Consider the following 23,910-nt stretch of genomic DNA (forward strand, 5'->3'; position numbering starts at 1 on the left):
CTATTATTATTTTTAGGTAACTCTGTCTACATGTGCTGAAAAAAATTATAAATAATATTTCATAAAAACCTTTAATATTGCCAAAGTAGCAAGGTAACACCATTGACAAAAAAATGGTACATGTGGTCTTTAAATAAATGTACAAAATACATAAAAAAATCATTAAGCCGTCATTTATGTGTATTCATAAAGTCAAAGGGTAGTCTAATAATGTGGTGCAAGTTTAAATGTTAGAAAAAGAAATACATTTTAAGACATCTTGCCATACCAAAAGTGGACGTTTCTGTAGAATGACCCATAGGCTATAGTGTTCTCAGAAATGAAGGGAAACATTAGAAGGATTACTCTGGATACAAAGGTTTAATTATTGGATTGTTCTGATAATAGTAAATGTATGAAATGTAACCATAATTAACCAGATAAATAATTGTAGGATGTGATATGTTTATGCAACAATTACTACCCAAGGGGGTAAACACTTAATTTTGATAGTCCGTTTGTTGAGACTATACTAGTTATTAGTAGCGCTGCTCAAACAATACAGACTCTGATAAGTGAAGCAGCAGCAGCTCCGTGTCCTGTATTAATATATATATATATCTCCCCTCATCAGGTATGAATTACATAAAAGCAATGAGAGTATGTTTTTTGACATGTAAGAGTTTAAGAAATGTTAACTACATTGTTTAAAGTGTTTAAGTTTACTGTTATTACGGACATGTAAAAGTTCGCTTCAAGTCACGTCTGTGTGCTGCGTCACGCGTGCTAGTCACACATTTTCATGCTAGTGATGGAGACCATGCGGTCTCAGAGAAAATACGCCATATTAGAGGAAAGTCCACAAATAACATGTGTTTTGGTGAAATAATACAATGAGTAAGTTGTAAGTGCCAAACGTGTACTAAAAAGTGTATCAGAAAGAATAATTCTGGCAAACATGAACACATTTTTAGGATTTATTCACATGGAAAATGTCATAAATGTTATCAGTGAATATCTCATAGTACATAATGCTTAATCTGTAGACACAGCAGTAAAGGTTACTGTATGTATATGTAGTTCTGTTCTATATTTTGTGATTACTACTCTTGAAATGATGCGCTGTCATTGATTGGCATAAGAGTGATTGAACTGTTTTACATTGTATAAAAAAACAATACAGACTCTGATAAGTGAAGCAGCAGCAGCTCCGTGTCCTATATATCTCCCCTCATCAGGTATGAATTACATAAAAGCAATGAAAGTATGTTTTTTGACATGTAAGAGTTTAAAAAATAACTACATTGTTTAAAGTGTTTAAGTTTACTGTTATTACGGACATGTAAAAGTTCGCTTCAAGTCACGTCTGTGTGCTGCGTCACGCGTAGGCCTCCACAACTCTCTCCCCATATTTCGAACAAGGGTGATCAAAATCCCGAGATAGTACCATCATTGTACCTCATTGTACATCACCTAGCAGCAGCAGCGCCGCATCAGACACGCTTCTGGTGTGCTAAGACATAGAAAACAGCAGCCAAATTAATTATACTAGTTATAATAAAAGCCGCATTATATATAGCCTATATATAAATATATTTTTTTAACCTTTATATACCAGCTGACAGGGCTCTCAGCATTAGGTGAGATTTTTTTTTTCTTCAGAAAAATGAACATGTAACGTTATTGATATTGAATCAGCATCAGAATCAAATCACAAGATTTGAATTGAAATCGTGAAATTTGTCAAGCAAATATAAAACCAGTATAGCCTACCAGTCATTGTAGATGTAAACATTGTAACTTGTTGTCACTAAAATTCAGTTTAATTACCAAATTGACAATCATAAACACTTATTGTTATGCAAGGCTTTTTTTTTACATCCTGTTTTCCCCTCATTCATTATGCTGATGTCTTCAGATCCGTAAATTGCAACATTAAGCTTATTTTATTATCAACAGACTTGAGCAAACGACAGGATCAACTATTGTGACATCTACAAGATATAGGTACGTTTTATAAAAACATTTATTTCATTCATAAACCATGTTTCACATAAAACACAAAAACTAAGACAATAAACCAAAAAAGTTGTCATGTTGGTGTTTTATTTAGTGGTACTAGCAAATTTGTACAATTTTATTTCTATTTATTCTTTCATTTTTATTCTTAAATTGTTTACATTTGGTATTTTTAATTGTTGTTTTTTTTTTGCCTATATTAATGAGAGGTAAGATAAATGTAAGAATTTAAATATGTTTATGAAATTCTTAGAAATAAAAAGAGACAGAATTTGTGAATTAGTAAACACTTTGCAATTCATTTACTTAAAAGTTACTTTACTAGATGTAAAGGTGAACATAAATACTTGTAAATCGGTATAACAACATAATTTAATCTTGATTTTGACAGATTTTTAATGCAATCATCATTCTTTTACTAATGCTCACATCAATTCACTAATAAATGCTGGAATATTCCCATCAGCTACAAGTGAAGACGAGCATCAAACCATCAGGAAGAGCTGAAATCTGCAAAGACAGAGTTTATTGAAGGACCGTGAGAACATGAGTGATCCAGAACACTGCAGAGTGAAACACACTGAAGAACAAAGAGGTTGGTGTTTATTCCTGATTCATCATTAATGAGGCTGAAGAACATTAAGGTTATAAAGAAGTTTATCAGATTTAGTGTTTGTAGTAGAAAAAAACTAAAGAGTTGTGAAAAAAACTGTTAAACCAATAAGTAATATAGGGGACACTTTATATGTGCATTGGTACAAAATAGGACCTGAAACTCAATTTTTTTGGGGGATTTTCTTGTTTTGATCCAGTGGTCAATGCAGCAAGATTTGATAAACAACCATTGATTGTCAACATCTGGGGCCGCCTTCACAAAGCTATTTTAGACCGGTCTATATAGTGTTAGACACGTCTAAAATTTGCTCAGACTAGTCTAATGCAAGTTAGGCTGTTTCACAAAAATAAAGACGGACTTAATTTAGACTTAAAGGATTAGTTCACCCCAAAATGAAAATTTCCTAATAATTTACTCACCCCAATGCCATCCAAGATATCCATGTCTTTCTTTCCTCAGTGGGAGAGAAATTATGTTTTTTGAGGAAAAAATTTCTGGATTTTTCTTCTAACAATGGACGTCATTGGTCACCATCGTTTTTTATGTCCAAATCAATGCAGTTTCAAAAATCTTTGAAGTGTTTAAACGGGCTGTACGCGATCACAGCTGAAGAAGAGGTTGTTATCTAGCGAAACGATAGGTCATTTTCAAAAATAAATTATAATTTATATACTTTTTACCTTCAATAGTTCGGATTGAGCAGATCAACAAACGGACAGGGAACTACGTCATCACGTTGAAAGGTCACGCCGGCGCCGGCAGAAGTACAAACACATTTTAACAAAAAAAAAGGTAAAACAATGATGGCAGACGATTTTGAAGTTGAGGGAGAAAATGAGATCGCTTTTTCGCTTAGAAAGAGCGTTTGTCTTAGTCTTCATACAGTCGCATTGTAAACAGTGTACTTCTGCCGGCGCCGGCGTGACCTTTCGACGTGATGACGTAGTTCCCTGTCCGTTTGTTGATCAGCTCAATGCTGGCTCAACATCATGATGTCTTGTCCTTAGAAACATTGCTAAGAAACATTAGAAACATTGCTAAGCTACGTAATATGCTATCAGTTTCTGATGCAGAAAAGTTAGTTCATGCATTCATGACCTCGAGACTGGATTACTGTAATGCCTTATTAGCTGGTTGTCCTGCATCCTCAATAAACAAGCTACAGTTAGTTCAAAATGCCGCCGCTAGAGTTCTTACGAGATCAAGAAAATATGATCATATAACACCGATTTTATCATCACTGCATTGGTTACCTATAAAGTTCCGTATTAATTACAAGGTATTGCTACTGACTTATAAAGCCCTAAACGGCTTAGCTCCAGTCTATTTAACGGATCTTCTATCGCCCTATAATCCATCGCGCTCTTTAAGATCACTAAATTCAAGGCTTTTGGTCATACCTAGGATATTCAGAACCACCAAAGGAGGGAGAGCATTTTCACATTTGGCTCCAAAACTCTGGAATAGTCTTCCTGATACTGTTCGTTGCTCAGACTCGCTCTCCCAGTTTAAAACTAGATTAAAGTCGCATCTCTTCAGCCAGGCATTCATATAATCCCACAGTTCAAACTACAATCCGGCCTCTAGCTCATAAATGCCAGAGGAGAACTGGCCCCCGACTGAGCCTGGGTTCTCCCGAGGTTTTTTTTCTCCATTAGGTCACCTGATGGAGTTTTAGGACACCATTAGGTCACTTGATGGAGTTTTTCGGTTCCTTGCCACTGTTGCCTTTGGCTTGCTCAGTTGGGGATATTTTGGGGATATTTAATTTAATTTTATCAATCAATAAATTCCTCTTGAAACAAACTTTGTTGTATTATTTAAATTGAATACTGTGAAGCTGCTTTGATACAATCTGTATTGTGAAAAGCGCTATACAAATAAACTTGACTTGACTTGACTTGACTTGTCAGCCATTGCAATGGACGATGGCATCGTCTATCGGCCCAACCCTACAATGGCTAATTAATTGTTCATTTTAAATTAGTAAGTATTTACAACATTTTTATTAAAATAAATGTAATATTTATCTGAGAGACTGTCAGAACTGTATTACTGTTGTATAGTTTTAAAATGTTAATATTATTTTAGATAATTGTGCAGTTGATCTAATATATGCTACAGAAATATGGGACTTTTAACTATCATTTCAGATGTGATGTGGAGAATGAGGAGAGTGAAGAGGAGGAGAAAAGAAGAGACAAGAAATGTTTCCCCTGCCGTCAGTGTGGAAAGAGTTTCGCACGCAAACATAATCTCGAGATTCACATGAGGATCCACACTGGAGAGAAACTGTTCACATGTGATCAGTGTGGGAAGAGTTTCGCACAAAAATCTCACTTTAAGAATCACATGAGGATCCACACTGGAGAGAAACCCATCTCACCCAACCTCCAATCCCTCCACTGGCTCCCTGTGCACTTTCGTACTGATTTTAAAATTCAAATGTCTGCATGGCCTGGCCCCCCAGTACCTGTCTGATCTGCTCGTGCCCTACACCCCCTTTCGTTCGCTCCGGTCGGCTGACCAGGTACTGCTGGTCCGTCCCCAAGACCAAACGTAAATCTAGAGGTGACAGCTCCGAGACTCTGGAATGAGCTGCCTTTGCACATCAGACTGACTGAGTCTCTTCCTGTTTTTAAATCTCATCTTAAAACTCATTTATTTTCTTTGGCTTTTAACTCAGTTTGAGGGTTGACTTTCAGTTTTGTATTATTGTTGCATTTATTTTTATTGTTATTTATTGTTTTATTATTTTTTTGTTGCGCCTCTGTTGTATGTTATTGTTTATTTATAGACTGTGTTCAGCACTTTGGTCAACAGTGTTATTTTTAAGGTGCTTTATAAATAAAGGTGGATTGGATTGGATTGGAGAAACCGTTCACATGTGATCAGTGTCGGAAGAGTTTCACACGCAAACATAATCTTACGATTCACATGAGGATCCACACTGGAGAGAAACCGTTCACATGTGATCAGTGTGGGAAAATGTTTTTCAGGGCTTCAGACCTGAAGAGTCACATGCTACACTTTTAGACCTTACCAGGTTTTTTCACAGTAAAATACTGGCAACACTGTTGCCAGTAATTTACTGTTAATTGTACAGTTCTTTACTGTAATCTACAGTATGTTACTGCAATGCACTAAATTAAAACTCGAGTTAACTAATTTCACTTGCAGAAACCGACTGCCTTAAATTGACCAACTGTCATTTAAATGTATTAACTAAAATGTATAATGCATTAATAAAGTGACCAAAGTATTTCAAACAATACAGACTCTGATAAGTGAAGCAGCAGCAGCTCCGTGTCCTGTATTAATATATAGGCTACATATCTCCCCTCATCAGGTATGAATTACATAAAAGCAATGAGAGTATGTTTTTTGACATGTAAGAGTTTAAGAAATGTTAACTACATTGTTTAAAGTGTTTAAGTTTACTGTTATTACGGACATGTAAAAGTTCGCTTCAAGTCACGTCTGTGTGCTGCGTCACGCGTGCTAGTCACACATTTTCATGCTAGTGATGGAGACCATGCGGTCTCAGAGAAAATACGCCATATTAGAGGAAAGTCCACAAATAACATGTGTTTTGGTGAAATAATACAATGAGTAAGTTGTAAGTGCCAGATAACTGTGAAAATGAGTGTCTGTACTAAAAAGTGTATCAGAAAGAATAATTCTGGCAAACATGAACACATTTTTAGGATTTATTCACATGGAAAATGTCATAAATGTTATCAGTGAATATCTCATAGTACATAATGCTTAATCTGTAGACACAGCAGTAAAGGTTACTGTATGAATATGTAGTTCTGTTCTATATTTTGTGATTACTACTCTTGAAATGACGCGCTGTCATTGATTGACATAAGAGTGATTGAACTGTTTTACATTGTATAAAAAAACAATACAGACTCTGATAAGTGAAGCAGCAGCAGCTCCGTGTCCTGTATTAATATATACATATATCTCCCCTCATCAGGTATGAATTACATAAAAGCAATGAAAGTATGTTTTTTGACATGTAAGAGTTTAAAAAATAACTACATTGTTTAAAGTGTTTAAGTTTACTGTTATTACGGACATGTAAAAGTTCGCTTCAAGTCACGTCTGTGTGCTGCGTCACGCGTAGGCCTCCACAACTCTCTCCCCATATTTCGAACAAGGGTGATCAAAATCCCGAGATAGTACCATCATTGTACCTCATTGTACATCACCTAGCAGCAGCAGCGCCGCATCAGACACGCTTCTGGTGTGCTAAGACATAGAAAACAGCAGCCAAATTAATTATACTAGTTATAATAAAAGCCGCATTATATATAGCCTATATATAAATATATTTTTTTAACCTTTATATACCAGCTGACAGGGCTCTCAGCATTAGGTGAGATTTTTTTTTTCTTCAGAAAAATGAACATGTAACGTTATTGATATTGAATCAGCATCAGAATCAAATCACAAGATTTGAATTGAAATCGTGAAATTTGTCAAGCAAATATAAAACCAGTATAGCCTACCAGTCATTGTAGATGTAAACATTGTAACTTGTTGTCACTAAAATTCAGTTTAATTACCAAATTGACAATCATAAACACTTATTGTTATGCAAGGCTTTTTTTTTACATCCTGTTTTCCCCTCATTCATTATGCTGATGTCTTCAGATCCGTAAATTGCAACATTAAGCTTATTTTATTATCAACAGACTTGAGCAAACGACAGGATCAACTATTGTGACATCTACAAGATATAGGTACGTTTTATAAAAACATTTATTTCATTCATAAACCATGTTTCACATAAAACACAAAAACTAAGACAATAAACCAAAAAAGTTGTCATGTTGGTGTTTTATTTAGTGGTACTAGCAAATTTGTACAATTTTATTTCTATTTATTCTTTCATTTTTATTCTTAAATTGTTTACATTTGGTATTTTTAATTGTTGTTTTTTTTTTGCCTATATTAATGAGAGGTAAGATAAATGTAAGAATTTAAATATGTTTATGAAATTCTTAGAAATAAAAAGAGACAGAATTTGTGAATTAGTAAACACTTTGCAATTCATTTACTTAAAAGTTACTTTACTAGATGTAAAGGTGAACATAAATACTTGTAAATCGGTATAACAACATAATTTAATCTTGATTTTGACAGATTTTTAATGCAATCATCATTCTTTTACTAATGCTCACATCAATTCACTAATAAATGCTGGAATATTCCCATCAGCTACAAGTGAAGACGAGCATCAAACCATCAGGAAGAGCTGAAATCTGCAAAGACAGAGTTTATTGAAGGACCGTGAGAACATGAGTGATCCAGAACACTGCAGAGTGAAACACACTGAAGAACAAAGAGGTTGGTGTTTATTCCTGATTCATCATTAATGAGGCTGAAGAACATTAAGGTTATAAAGAAGTTTATCAGATTTAGTGTTTGTAGTAGAAAAAAACTAAAGAGTTGTGAAAAAAACTGTTAAACCAATAAGTAATATAGGGGACACTTTATATGTGCATTGGTACAAAATAGGACCTGAAACTCAATTTTTTTTTTGGATTTTCTTGTTTTGATCCAGTGGTCAATGCAGCAAGATTTGATAAACAACCATTGATTGTCAACATCTGGGGCCGCCTTCACAAAGCTATTTTAGACCGGTCTATATAGTGTTAGACACGTCTAAAATTTGCTCAGACTAGTCTAATGCAAGTTAGGCTGTTTCACAAAAATAAAGACGGACTTAATTTAGACTTAAAGGATTAGTTCACCCCAAAATGAAAATTTCCTAATAATTTACTCACCCCAATGCCATCCAAGATATCCATGTCTTTCTTTCCTCAGTGGGAGAGAAATTATGTTTTTTGAGGAAAAAATTTCTGGATTTTTCTTCTAACAATGGACGTCATTGGTCACCATCGTTTTTTATGTCCAAATCAATGCAGTTTCAAAAATCTTTGAAGTGTTTAAACGGGCTGTACGCGATCACAGCTGAAGAAGAGGTTGTTATCTAGCGAAACGATAGGTCATTTTCAAAAATAAATTATAATTTATATACTTTTTACCTTCAATAGTTCGGATTGAGCAGATCAACAAACGGACAGGGAACTACGTCATCACGTTGAAAGGTCACGCCGGCGCCGGCAGAAGTACAAACACATTTTAACAAAAAAAAAGGTAAAACAATGATGGCAGACGATTTTGAAGTTGAGGGAGAAAATGAGATCGTTTTTTCGCTTAGAAAGAGCGTTTGTCTTAGTCTTCATACAGTCGCATTGTAAACAGTGTACTTCTGCCGGCGCCGGCGTGACCTTTCGACGTGATGACGTAGTTCCCTGTCCGTTTGTTGATCAGCTCAATGCTGGCTCAACATCATGATGTCTTGTCCTTAGAAACATTGCTAAGAAACATTAGAAACATTGCTAAGCTACGTAATATGCTATCAGTTTCTGATGCAGAAAACTTAGTTCATGCATTCATGACCTCGAGACTGGATTACTGTAATGCCTTATTAGCTGGTTGTCCTGCATCCTCAATAAACAAGCTACAGTTAGTTCAAAATGCCGCCGCTAGAGTTCTTACGAGATCAAGAAAATATGATCATATAACACCGATTTTATCATCACTGCATTGGTTACCTATAAAGTTCCGTATTAATTACAAGGTATTGCTACTGACTTATAAAGCCCTAAACGGCTTAGCTCCAGTCTATTTAACGGATCTTCTATCGCCCTATAATCCATCGCGCTCTTTAAGATCACTAAATTCAAGGCTTTTGGTCATACCTAGGATATTCAGAACCACCAAAGGAGGGAGAGCATTTTCACATTTGGCTCCAAAACTCTGGAATAGTCTTCCTGATACTGTTCGTTGCTCAGACTCGCTCTCCCAGTTTAAAACTAGATTAAAGTCGCATCTCTTCAGCCAGGCATTCATATAATCCCACAGTTCAAACTACAATCCGGCCTCTAGCTCATAAATGCCAGAGGAGAACTGGCCCCCGACTGAGCCTGGGTTCTCCCGAGGTTTTTTTTCTCCATTAGGTCACCTGATGGAGTTTTAGGACACCATTAGGTCACTTGATGGAGTTTTTCGGTTTTTAGCTCCAGTCTATTTAACGGATCTTCTATCGCCATATAATCCATCGCGCTCTTTAAGATCACTAAATTCAAGGCTTTTGGTCATACCTAGGATATTCAGAACCACCAAAGGAGGGAGAGCATTTTCACATTTGGCTCCAAAACTCTGGAATAGTCTTCCTGATACTGTTCGTTGCTCAGACTCGCTCTCCCAGTTTAAAACTAGATTAAAGTCGCATCTCTTCAGCCAGGCATTCATATAATCCCACAGTTCAAACTACAATCCGGCCTCTAGCTCATAAATGCCAGAGGAGAACTGGCCCCCGACTGAGCCTGGGTTCTCCCGAGGTTTTTTTTCTCCATTAGGTCACCTGATGGAGTTTTAGGACACCATTAGGTCACTTGATGGAGTTTTTCGGTTCCTTGCCACTGTTGCCTTTGGCTTGCTCAGTTGGGGATATTTTGGGGATATTTAATTTAATTTTATCAATCAATAAATTCCTCTTGAAACAAACTTTGTTGTATTATTTAAATTGAATACTGTGAAGCTGCTTTGATACAATCTGTATTGTGAAAAGCGCTATACAAATAAACTTGACTTGACTTGACTTGACTTGTCAGCCATTGCAATGGACGATGGCATCGTCTATCGGCCCAACCCTACAATGGCTAATTAATTGTTCATTTTAAATTAGTAAGTATTTACAACATTTTTATTAAAATAAATGTAATATTTATCTGAGAGACTGTCAGAACTGTATTACTGTTGTATAGTTTTAAAATGTTAATATTATTTTAGATAATTGTGCAGTTGATCTAATATATGCTACAGAAATATGGGACTTTTAACTATCATTTCAGATGTGATGTGGAGAATGAGGAGAGTGAAGAGGAGGAGAAAAGAAGAGACAAGAAATGTTTCCCCTGCCGTCAGTGTGGAAAGAGTTTCGCACGCAAACATAATCTCGAGATTCACATGAGGATCCACACTGGAGAGAAACTGTTCACATGTGATCAGTGTGGGAAGAGTTTCGCACAAAAATCTCACTTTAAGAATCACATGAGGATCCACACTGGAGAGAAACCCATCTCACCCAACCTCCAATCCCTCCACTGGCTCCCTGTGCACTTTCGTACTGATTTTAAAATTCAAATGTCTGCATGGCCTGGCCCCCCAGTACCTGTCTGATCTGCTCGTGCCCTACACCCCCTTTCGTTCGCTCCGGTCGGCTGACCAGGTACTGCTGGTCCGTCCCCAAGACCAAACGTAAATCTAGAGGTGACAGCTCCGAGACTCTGGAATGAGCTGCCTTTGCACATCAGACTGACTGAGTCTCTTCCTGTTTTTAAATCTCATCTTAAAACTCATTTATTTTCTTTGGCTTTTAACTCAGTTTGAGGGTTGACTTTCAGTTTTGTATTATTGTTGCATTTATTTTTATTGTTATTTATTGTTTTATTATTTTTTTGTTGCGCCTCTGTTGTATGTTATTGTTTATTTATAGACTGTGTTCAGCACTTTGGTCAACAGTGTTATTTTTAAGGTGCTTTATAAATAAAGGTGGATTGGATTGGATTGGAGAAACCGTTCACATGTGATCAGTGTCGGAAGAGTTTCACACGCAAACATAATCTTACGATTCACATGAGGATCCACACTGGAGAGAAACCGTTCACATGTGATCAGTGTGGGAAAATGTTTTTCAGGGCTTCAGACCTGAAGAGTCACATGCTACACTTTTAGACCTTACCAGGTTTTTTCACAGTAAAATACTGGCAACACTGTTGCCAGTAATTTACTGTTAATTGTACAGTTCTTTACTGTAATCTACAGTATGTTACTGCAATGCACTAAATTAAAACTCGAGTTAACTAATTTCACTTGCAGAAACCGACTGCCTTAAATTGACCAACTGTCATTTAAATGTATTAACTAAAATGTATAATGCATTAATAAAGTGACCAAAGTATTTCAAACAATACAGACTCTGATAAGTGAAGCAGCAGCAGCTCCGTGTCCTGTATTAATATATAGGCTACATATCTCCCCTCATCAGGTATGAATTACATAAAAGCAATGAGAGTATGTTTTTTGACATGTAAGAGTTTAAGAAATGTTAACTACATTGTTTAAAGTGTTTAAGTTTACTGTTATTACGGACATGTAAAAGTTCGCTTCAAGTCACGTCTGTGTGCTGCGTCACGCGTGCTAGTCACACATTTTCATGCTAGTGATGGAGACCATGCGGTCTCAGAGAAAATACGCCATATTAGAGGAAAGTCCACAAATAACATGTGTTTTGGTGAAATAATACAATGAGTAAGTTGTAAGTGCCAGATAACTGTGAAAATGAGTGTCTGTACTAAAAAGTGTATCAGAAAGAATAATTCTGGCAAACATGAACACATTTTTAGGATTTATTCACATGGAAAATGTCATAAATGTTATCAGTGAATATCTCATAGTACATAATGCTTAATCTGTAGACACAGCAGTAAAGGTTACTGTATGAATATGTAGTTCTGTTCTATATTTTGTGATTACTACTCTTGAAATGACGCGCTGTCATTGATTGACATAAGAGTGATTGAACTGTTTTACATTGTATAAAAAAACAATACAGACTCTGATAAGTGAAGCAGCAGCAGCTCCGTGTCCTGTATTAATATATACATATATCTCCCCTCATCAGGTATGAATTACATAAAAGCAATGAAAGTATGTTTTTTGACATGTAAGAGTTTAAAAAATAACTACATTGTTTAAAGTGTTTAAGTTTACTGTTATTACGGACATGTAAAAGTTCGCTTCAAGTCACGTCTGTGTGCTGCGTCACGCGTAGGCCTCCACAACTCTCTCCCCATATTTCGAACAAGGGTGATCAAAATCCCGAGATAGTACCATCATTGTACCTCATTGTACATCACCTAGCAGCAGCAGCGCCGCATCAGACACGCTTCTGGTGTGCTAAGACATAGAAAACAGCAGCCAAATTAATTATACTAGTTATAATAAAAGCCGCATTATATATAGCCTATATATAAATATATTTTTTTAACCTTTATATACCAGCTGACAGGGCTCTCAGCATTAGGTGAGATTTTTTTTTTCTTCAGAAAAATGAACATGTAACGTTATTGATATTGAATCAGCATCAGAATCAAATCACAAGATTTGAATTGAAATCGTGAAATTTGTCAAGCAAATATAAAACCAGTATAGCCTACCAGTCATTGTAGATGTAAACATTGTAACTTGTTGTCACTAAAATTCAGTTTAATTACCAAATTGACAATCATAAACACTTATTGTTATGCAAGGCTTTTTTTTTACATCCTGTTTTCCCCTCATTCATTATGCTGATGTCTTCAGATCCGTAAATTGCAACATTAAGCTTATTTTATTATCAACAGACTTGAGCAAACGACAGGATCAACTATTGTGACATCTACAAGATATAGGTACGTTTTATAAAAACATTTATTTCATTCATAAACCATGTTTCACATAAAACACAAAAACTAAGACAATAAACCAAAAAAGTTGTCATGTTGGTGTTTTATTTAGTGGTACTAGCAAATTTGTACAATTTTATTTCTATTTATTCTTTCATTTTTATTCTTAAATTGTTTACATTTGGTATTTTTAATTGTTGTTTTTTTTTGCCTATATTAATGAGAGGTAAGATAAATGTAAGAATTTAAATATGTTTATGAAATTCTTAGAAATAAAAAGAGACAGAATTTGTGAATTAGTAAACACTTTGCAATTCATTTACTTAAAAGTTACTTTACTAGATGTAAAGGTGAACATAAATACTTGTAAATCGGTATAACAACATAATTTAATCTTGATTTTGACAGATTTTTAATGCAATCATCATTCTTTTACTAATGCTCACATCAATTCACTAATAAATGCTGGAATATTCCCATCAGCTACAAGTGAAGACGAGCATCAAACCATCAGGAAGAGCTGAAATCTGCAAAGACAGAGTTTATTGAAGGACCGTGAGAACATGAGTGATCCAGAACACTGCAGAGTGAAACACACTGAAGAACAAAGAGGTTGGTGTTTATTCCTGATTCATCATTAATGAGGCTGAAGAACATTAAGGTTATAAAGAAGTTTATCAGATTTAGTGTTTGTAGTAGAAAAAAACTAAAGAGTTGTGAAAAAAACTGTTAAACCAATAAGTAATATAGGGGACACTTTATATGTGCATTGGTACAAAATAGGACCTGAAACTCAATTTTTTTTTTGGATTTTCTTGTTTTGATCCAGTGGTCAATGCAGCAAGATTTGATAAACAACCATTGATTGTCAACATCTGGGGCCGCCTTCACAAAGCTATTTTAGACCGGTCTATATAGTGTTAGACACGTCTAAAATTTGCTCAGACTAGTCTAATGCAAGTTAGGCTGTTTCACAAAAATAAAGACGGACTTAATTTAGACTTAAAGGATTAGTTCACCCCAAAATGAAAATTTCCTAATAATTTACTCACCCCAATGCCATCCAAGATATCCATGTCTTTCTTTCCTCAGTGGGAGAGAAATTATGTTTTTTGAGGAAAAAATTTCTGGATTTTTCTTCTAACAATGGACGTCATTGGTCACCATCGTTTTTTATGTCCAAATCAATGCAGTTTCAAAAATCTTTGAAGTGTTTAAACGGGCTGTACGCGATCACAGCTGAAGAAGAGGTTGTTATCTAGCGAAACGATAGGTCATTTTCAAAAATAAATTATAATTTATATACTTTTTACCTTCAATAGTTCGGATTGAGCAGATCAACAAACGGACAGGGAACTACGTCATCACGTTGAAAGGTCACGCCGGCGCCGGCAGAAGTACAAACACATTTTAACAAAAAAAAAGGTAAAACAATGATGGCAGACGATTTTGAAGTTGAGGGAGAAAATGAGATCGTTTTTTCGCTTAGAAAGAGCGTTTGTCTTAGTCTTCATACAGTCGCATTGTAAACAGTGTACTTCTGCCGGCGCCGGCGTGACCTTTCGACGTGATGACGTAGTTCCCTGTCCGTTTGTTGATCAGCTCAATGCTGGCTCAACATCATGATGTCTTGTCCTTAGAAACATTGCTAAGAAACATTAGAAACATTGCTAAGCTACGTAATATGCTATCAGTTTCTGATGCAGAAAACTTAGTTCATGCATTCATGACCTCGAGACTGGATTACTGTAATGCCTTATTAGCTGGTTGTCCTGCATCCTCAATAAACAAGCTACAGTTAGTTCAAAATGCCGCAGCTAGAGTTCTTACGAGATCAAGAAAATATGATCATATAACACCGATTTTATCATCACTGCATTGGTTACCTATAAAGTTCCGTATTAATTACAAGGTATTGCTACTGACTTATAAAGCCCTAAACGGCTTAGCTCCAGTCTATTTAACGGATCTTCTATCGCCCTATAATCCATCGCGCTCTTTAAGATCACTAAATTCAAGGCTTTTGGTCATACCTAGGATATTCAGAACCACCAAAGGAGGGAGAGCATTTTCACATTTGGCTCCAAAACTCTGGAATAGTCTTCCTGATACTGTTCGTTGCTCAGACTCGCTCTCCCAGTTTAAAACTAGATTAAAGTCGCATCTCTTCAGCCAGGCATTCATATAATCCCACAGTTCAAACTACAATCCGGCCTCTAGCTCATAAATGCCAGAGGAGAACTGGCCCCCGACTGAGCCTGGGTTCTCCCGAGGTTTTTTTTCTCCATTAGGTCACCTGATGGAGTTTTAGGACACCATTAGGTCACTTGATGGAGTTTTTCGGTTTTTAGCTCCAGTCTATTTAACGGATCTTCTATCGCCATATAATCCATCGCGCTCTTTAAGATCACTAAATTCAAGGCTTTTGGTCATACCTAGGATATTCAGAACCACCAAAGGAGGGAGAGCATTTTCACATTTGGCTCCAAAACTCTGGAATAGTCTTCCTGATACTGTTCGTTGCTCAGACTCGCTCTCCCAGTTTAAAACTAGATTAAAGTCGCATCTCTTCAGCCAGGCATTCATATAATCCCACAGTTCAAACTACAATCCGGCCTCTAGCTCATAAATGCCAGAGGAGAACTGGCCCCCGACTGAGCCTGGGTTCTCCCGAGGTTTTTTTTCTCCATTAGGTCACCTGATGGAGTTTTAGGACACCATTAGGTCACTTGATGGAGTTTTTCGGTTCCTTGCCACTGTTGCCTTTGGCTTGCTCAGTTGGGGATATTTTGGGGATATTTAATTTAATTTTATCAATCAATAAATTCCTCTTGAAACAAACTTTGTTGTATTATTTAAATTGAATACTGTGAAGCTGCTTTGATACAATCTGTATTGTGAAAAGCGCTATACAAATAAACTTGACTTGACTTGACTTGACTTGTCAGCCATTGCAATGGACGATGGCATCGTCTATCGGCCCAACCCTACAATGGCTAATTAATTGTTCATTTTAAATTAGTAAGTATTTACAACATTTTTATTAAAATAAATGTAATATTTATCTGAGAGACTGTCAGAACTGTATTACTGTTGTATAGTTTTAAAATGTTAATATTATTTTAGATAATTGTGCAGTTGATCTAATATATGCTACAGAAATATGGGACTTTTAACTATCATTTCAGATGTGATGTGGAGAATGAGGAGAGTGAAGAGGAGGAGAAAAGAAGAGACAAGAAATGTTTCCCCTGCCGTCAGTGTGGAAAGAGTTTCGCACGCAAACATAATCTCGAGATTCACATGAGGATCCACACTGGAGAGAAACTGTTCACATGTGATCAGTGTGGGAAGAGTTTCGCACAAAAATCTCACTTTAAGAATCACATGAGGATCCACACTGGAGAGAAACCCATCTCACCCAACCTCCAATCCCTCCACTGGCTCCCTGTGCACTTTCGTACTGATTTTAAAATTCAAATGTCTGCATGGCCTGGCCCCCCAGTACCTGTCTGATCTGCTCGTGCCCTACACCCCCTTTCGTTCGCTCCGGTCGGCTGACCAGGTACTGCTGGTCCGTCCCCAAGACCAAACGTAAATCTAGAGGTGACAGCTCCGAGACTCTGGAATGAGCTGCCTTTGCACATCAGACTGACTGAGTCTCTTCCTGTTTTTAAATCTCATCTTAAAACTCATTTATTTTCTTTGGCTTTTAACTCAGTTTGAGGGTTGACTTTCAGTTTTGTATTATTGTTGCATTTATTTTTATTGTTATTTATTGTTTTATTATTTTTTTGTTGCGCCTCTGTTGTATGTTATTGTTTATTTATAGACTGTGTTCAGCACTTTGGTCAACAGTGTTATTTTTAAGGTGCTTTATAAATAAAGGTGGATTGGATTGGATTGGAGAAACCGTTCACATGTGATCAGTGTCGGAAGAGTTTCACACGCAAACATAATCTTACGATTCACATGAGGATCCACACTGGAGAGAAACCGTTCACATGTGATCAGTGTGGGAAAATGTTTTTCAGGGCTTCAGACCTGAAGAGTCACATGCTACACTTTTAGACCTTACCAGGTTTTTTCACAGTAAAATACTGGCAACACTGTTGCCAGTAATTTACTGTTAATTGTACAGTTCTTTACTGTAATCTACAGTATGTTACTGCAATGCACTAAATTAAAACTCGAGTTAACTAATTTCACTTGCAGAAACCGACTGCCTTAAATTGACCAACTGTCATTTAAATGTATTAACTAAAATGTATAATGCATTAATAAAGTGACCAAAGTATTTCAAACAATACAGACTCTGATAAGTGAAGCAGCAGCAGCTCCGTGTCCTGTATTAATATATAGGCTACATATCTCCCCTCATCAGGTATGAATTACATAAAAGCAATGAGAGTATGTTTTTTGACATGTAAGAGTTTAAGAAATGTTAACTACATTGTTTAAAGTGTTTAAGTTTACTGTTATTACGGACATGTAAAAGTTCGCTTCAAGTCACGTCTGTGTGCTGCGTCACGCGTGCTAGTCACACATTTTCATGCTAGTGATGGAGACCATGCGGTCTCAGAGAAAATACGCCATATTAGAGGAAAGTCCACAAATAACATGTGTTTTGGTGAAATAATACAATGAGTAAGTTGTAAGTGCCAGATAACTGTGAAAATGAGTGTCTGTACTAAAAAGTGTATCAGAAAGAATAATTCTGGCAAACATGAACACATTTTTAGGATTTATTCACATGGAAAATGTCATAAATGTTATCAGTGAATATCTCATAGTACATAATGCTTAATCTGTAGACACAGCAGTAAAGGTTACTGTATGAATATGTAGTTCTGTTCTATATTTTGTGATTACTACTCTTGAAATGACGCGCTGTCATTGATTGACATAAGAGTGATTGAACTGTTTTACATTGTATAAAAAAACAATACAGACTCTGATAAGTGAAGCAGCAGCAGCTCCGTGTCCTGTATTAATATATACATATATCTCCCCTCATCAGGTATGAATTACATAAAAGCAATGAAAGTATGTTTTTTGACATGTAAGAGTTTAAAAAATAACTACATTGTTTAAAGTGTTTAAGTTTACTGTTATTACGGACATGTAAAAGTTCGCTTCAAGTCACGTCTGTGTGCTGCGTCACGCGTAGGCCTCCACAACTCTCTCCCCATATTTCGAACAAGGGTGATCAAAATCCCGAGATAGTACCATCATTGTACCTCATTGTACATCACCTAGCAGCAGCAGCGCCGCATCAGACACGCTTCTGGTGTGCTAAGACATAGAAAACAGCAGCCAAATTAATTATACTAGTTATAATAAAAGCCGCATTATATATAGCCTATATATAAATATATTTTTTTAACCTTTATATACCAGCTGACAGGGCTCTCAGCATTAGGTGAGATTTTTTTTTTCTTCAGAAAAATGAACATGTAACGTTATTGATATTGAATCAGCATCAGAATCAAATCACAAGATTTGAATTGAAATCGTGAAATTTGTCAAGCAAATATAAAACCAGTATAGCCTACCAGTCATTGTAGATGTAAACATTGTAACTTGTTGTCACTAAAATTCAGTTTAATTACCAAATTGACAATCATAAACACTTATTGTTATGCAAGGCTTTTTTTTTTACATCCTGTTTTCCCCTCATTCATTATGCTGATGTCTTCAGATCCGTAAATTGCAACATTAAGCTTATTTTATTATCAACAGACTTGAGCAAACGACAGGATCAACTATTGTGACATCTACAAGATATAGGTACGTTTTATAAAAACATTTATTTCATTCATAAACCATGTTTCACATAAAACACAAAAACTAAGACAATAAACCAAAAAAGTTGTCATGTTGGTGTTTTATTTAGTGGTACTAGCAAATTTGTACAATTTTATTTCTATTTATTCTTTCATTTTTATTCTTAAATTGTTTACATTTGGTATTTTTAATTGTTGTTTTTTTTTTGCCTATATTAATGAGAGGTAAGATAAATGTAAGAATTTAAATATGTTTATGAAATTCTTAGAAATAAAAAGAGACAGAATTTGTGAATTAGTAAACACTTTGCAATTCATTTACTTAAAAGTTACTTTACTAGATGTAAAGGTGAACATAAATACTTGTAAATCGGTATAACAACATAATTTAATCTTGATTTTGACAGATTTTTAATGCAATCATCATTCTTTTACTAATGCTCACATCAATTCACTAATAAATGCTGGAATATTCCCATCAGCTACAAGTGAAGACGAGCATCAAACCATCAGGAAGAGCTGAAATCTGCAAAGACAGAGTTTATTGAAGGACCGTGAGAACATGAGTGATCCAGAACACTGCAGAGTGAAACACACTGAAGAACAAAGAGGTTGGTGTTTATTCCTGATTCATCATTAATGAGGCTGAAGAACATTAAGGTTATAAAGAAGTTTATCAGATTTAGTGTTTGTAGTAGAAAAAAACTAAAGAGTTGTGAAAAAAACTGTTAAACCAATAAGTAATATAGGGGACACTTTATATGTGCATTGGTACAAAATAGGACCTGAAACTCAATTTTTTTTTTGGATTTTCTTGTTTTGATCCAGTGGTCAATGCAGCAAGATTTGATAAACAACCATTGATTGTCAACATCTGGGGCCGCCTTCACAAAGCTATTTTAGACCGGTCTATATAGTGTTAGACACGTCTAAAATTTGCTCAGACTAGTCTAATGCAAGTTAGGCTGTTTCACAAAAATAAAGACGGACTTAATTTAGACTTAAAGGATTAGTTCACCCCAAAATGAAAATTTCCTAATAATTTACTCACCCCAATGCCATCCAAGATATCCATGTCTTTCTTTCCTCAGTGGGAGAGAAATTATGTTTTTTGAGGAAAAAATTTCTGGATTTTTCTTCTAACAATGGACGTCATTGGTCACCATCGTTTTTTATGTCCAAATCAATGCAGTTTCAAAAATCTTTGAAGTGTTTAAACGGGCTGTACGCGATCACAGCTGAAGAAGAGGTTGTTATCTAGCGAAACGATAGGTCATTTTCAAAAATAAATTATAATTTATATACTTTTTACCTTCAATAGTTCGGATTGAGCAGATCAACAAACGGACAGGGAACTACGTCATCACGTTGAAAGGTCACGCCGGCGCCGGCAGAAGTACAAACACATTTTAACAAAAAAAAAGGTAAAACAATGATGGCAGACGATTTTGAAGTTGAGGGAGAAAATGAGATCGTTTTTTCGCTTAGAAAGAGCATTTGTCTTAGTCTTCATACAGTCGCATTGTAAACAGTGTACTTCTGCCGGCGCCGGCGTGACCTTTCGACGTGATGACGTAGTTCCCTGTCCGTTTGTTGATCAGCTCAATGCTGGCTCAACATCATGATGTCTTGTCCTTAGAAACATTGCTAAGAAACATTAGAAACATTGCTAAGCTACGTAATATGCTATCAGTTTCTGATGCAGAAAACTTAGTTCATGCATTCATGACCTCGAGACTGGATTACTGTAATGCCTTATTAGCTGGTTGTCCTGCATCCTCAATAAACAAGCTACAGTTAGTTCAAAATGCCGCCGCTAGAGTTCTTACGAGATCAAGAAAATATGATCATATAACACCGATTTTATCATCACTGCATTGGTTACCTATAAAGTTCCGTATTAATTACAAGGTATTGCTACTGACTTATAAAGCCCTAAACGGCTTAGCTCCAGTCTATTTAACGGATCTTCTATCGCCCTATAATCCATCGCGCTCTTTAAGATCACTAAATTCAAGGCTTTTGGTCATACCTAGGATATTCAGAACCACCAAAGGAGGGAGAGCATTTTCACATTTGGCTCCAAAACTCTGGAATAGTCTTCCTGATACTGTTCGTTGCTCAGACTCGCTCTCCCAGTTTAAAACTAGATTAAAGTCGCATCTCTTCAGCCAGGCATTCATATAATCCCACAGTTCAAACTACAATCCGGCCTCTAGCTCATAAATGCCAGAGGAGAACTGGCCCCCGACTGAGCCTGGGTTCTCCCGAGGTTTTTTTTCTCCATTAGGTCACCTGATGGAGTTTTAGGACACCATTAGGTCACTTGATGGAGTTTTTCGGTTTTTAGCTCCAGTCTATTTAACGGATCTTCTATCGCCATATAATCCATCGCGCTCTTTAAGATCACTAAATTCAAGGCTTTTGGTCATACCTAGGATATTCAGAACCACCAAAGGAGGGAGAGCATTTTCACATTTGGCTCCAAAACTCTGGAATAGTCTTCCTGATACTGTTCGTTGCTCAGACTCGCTCTCCCAGTTTAAAACTAGATTAAAGTCGCATCTCTTCAGCCAGGCATTCATATAATCCCACAGTTCAAACTACAATCCGGCCTCTAGCTCATAAATGCCAGAGGAGAACTGGCCCCCGACTGAGCCTGGGTTCTCCCGAGGTTTTTTTTCTCCATTAGGTCACCTGATGGAGTTTTAGGACACCATTAGGTCACTTGATGGAGTTTTTCGGTTCCTTGCCACTGTTGCCTTTGGCTTGCTCAGTTGGGGATATTTTGGGGATATTTAATTTAATTTTATCAATCAATAAATTCCTCTTGAAACAAACTTTGTTGTATTATTTAAATTGAATACTGTGAAGCTGCTTTGATACAATCTGTATTGTGAAAAGCGCTATACAAATAAACTTGACTTGACTTGACTTGACTTGTCAGCCATTGCAATGGACGATGGCATCGTCTATCGGCCCAACCCTACAATGGCTAATTAATTGTTCATTTTAAATTAGTAAGTATTTACAACATTTTTATTAAAATAAATGTAATATTTATCTGAGAGACTGTCAGAACTGTATTACTGTTGTATAGTTTTAAAATGTTAATATTATTTTAGATAATTGTGCAGTTGATCTAATATATGCTACAGAAATATGGGACTTTTAACTATCATTTCAGATGTGATGTGGAGAATGAGGAGAGTGAAGAGGAGGAGAAAAGAAGAGACAAGAAATGTTTCCCCTGCCGTCAGTGTGGAAAGAGTTTCGCACGCAAACATAATCTCGAGATTCACATGAGGATCCACACTGGAGAGAAACTGTTCACATGTGATCAGTGTGGGAAGAGTTTCGCACAAAAATCTCACTTTAAGAATCACATGAGGATCCACACTGGAGAGAAACCCATCTCACCCAACCTCCAATCCCTCCACTGGCTCCCTGTGCACTTTCGTACTGATTTTAAAATTCAAATGTCTGCATGGCCTGGCCCCCCAGTACCTGTCTGATCTGCTCGTGCCCTACACCCCCTTTCGTTCGCTCCGGTCGGCTGACCAGGTACTGCTGGTCCGTCCCCAAGACCAAACGTAAATCTAGAGGTGACAGCTCCGAGACTCTGGAATGAGCTGCCTTTGCACATCAGACTGACTGAGTCTCTTCCTGTTTTTAAATCTCATCTTAAAACTCATTTATTTTCTTTGGCTTTTAACTCAGTTTGAGGGTTGACTTTCAGTTTTGTATTATTGTTGCATTTATTTTTATTGTTATTTATTGTTTTATTATTTTTTTGTTGCGCCTCTGTTGTATGTTATTGTTTATTTATAGACTGTGTTCAGCACTTTGGTCAACAGTGTTATTTTTAAGGTGCTTTATAAATAAAGGTGGATTGGATTGGATTGGAGAAACCGTTCACATGTGATCAGTGTCGGAAGAGTTTCACACGCAAACATAATCTTACGATTCACATGAGGATCCACACTGGAGAGAAACCGTTCACATGTGATCAGTGTGGGAAAATGTTTTTCAGGGCTTCAGACCTGAAGAGTCACATGCTACACTTTTAGACCTTACCAGGTTTTTTCACAGTAAAATACTGGCAACACTGTTGCCAGTAATTTACTGTTAATTGTACAGTTCTTTACTGTAATCTACAGTATGTTACTGCAATGCACTAAATTAAAACTCGAGTTAACTAATTTCACTTGCAGAAACCGACTGCCTTAAATTGACCAACTGTCATTTAAATGTATTAACTAAAATGTATAATGCATTAATAAAGTGACCAAAGTATTTCAAACAATACAGACTCTGATAAGTGAAGCAGCAGCAGCTCCGTGTCCTGTATTAATATATAGGCTACATATCTCCCCTCATCAGGCATGAATTACATAAAAGCAATGAGAGTATGTTTTTTGACATGTAAGAGTTTAAGAAATGTTAACTACATTGTTTAAAGTGTTTAAGTTTACTGTTATTACGGACATGTAAAAGTTCGCTTCAAGTCACGTCTGTGTGCTGCGTCACGCGTGCTAGTCACACATTTTCATGCTAGTGATGGAGACCATGCGGTCTCAGAGAAAATACGCCATATTAGAGGAAAGTCCACAAATAACATGTGTTTTGGTGAAATAATACAATGAGTAAGTTGTAAGTGCCAGATAACTGTGAAAATGAGTGTCTGTACTAAAAAGTGTATCAGAAAGAATAATTCTGGCAAACATGAACACATTTTTAGGATTTATTCACATGGAAAATGTCATAAATGTTATCAGTGAATATCTCATAGTACATAATGCTTAATCTGTAGACACAGCAGTAAAGGTTACTGTATGAATATGTAGTTCTGTTCTATATTTTGTGATTACTACTCTTGAAATGACGCGCTGTCATTGATTGACATAAGAGTGATTGAACTGTTTTACATTGTATAAAAAAACAATACAGACTCTGATAAGTGAAGCAGCAGCAGCTC

The 23,910-nt window shown here is 36.2% G+C and overlaps 5 long non-coding RNA genes across 5 annotated transcripts; all 5 read left to right on the top strand.

The window, feature by feature from the left end:
* Positions 1-1,915: 1,915 nt before the first annotated feature.
* On the top strand, positions 1,916-5,184 carry LOC309506798. Its single transcript, XR_014208917.1, has 3 exons — positions 1,916-1,986; positions 2,465-2,593; positions 4,768-5,184. It is a non-coding gene; the product is annotated as an uncharacterized lncRNA (long non-coding RNA).
* A 2,113-nt stretch (positions 5,185-7,297) lies between these two features.
* Positions 7,298-10,968, top strand: LOC309506791. Its single transcript, XR_014208909.1, has 3 exons — positions 7,298-7,368; positions 7,847-7,975; positions 10,552-10,968. It is a non-coding gene; the product is annotated as an uncharacterized lncRNA (long non-coding RNA).
* A 7-nt stretch (positions 10,969-10,975) lies between these two features.
* On the top strand, positions 10,976-22,950 carry LOC309506807. The gene is made up of 3 exons (XR_014208926.1): positions 10,976-11,388; positions 17,088-17,171; positions 22,873-22,950. It is a non-coding gene; the product is annotated as an uncharacterized lncRNA (long non-coding RNA).
* LOC309506792 lies at positions 13,082-16,751 on the top strand. The gene is made up of 3 exons (XR_014208910.1): positions 13,082-13,152; positions 13,630-13,758; positions 16,335-16,751. It is a non-coding gene; the product is annotated as an uncharacterized lncRNA (long non-coding RNA).
* Positions 18,866-22,536, top strand: LOC309506793. The gene is made up of 3 exons (XR_014208911.1): positions 18,866-18,936; positions 19,415-19,543; positions 22,120-22,536. It is a non-coding gene; the product is annotated as an uncharacterized lncRNA (long non-coding RNA).
* Positions 22,951-23,910: the final 960 nt, after the last annotated feature.

The sequence above is a fragment of the Leuciscus leuciscus genome (genome assembly GCF_965113295.1).
Source record: "Leuciscus leuciscus genome assembly, chromosome: 9".
In the NCBI taxonomy this organism is placed as follows: domain Eukaryota; kingdom Metazoa; phylum Chordata; class Actinopteri; order Cypriniformes; family Leuciscidae; genus Leuciscus; species Leuciscus leuciscus.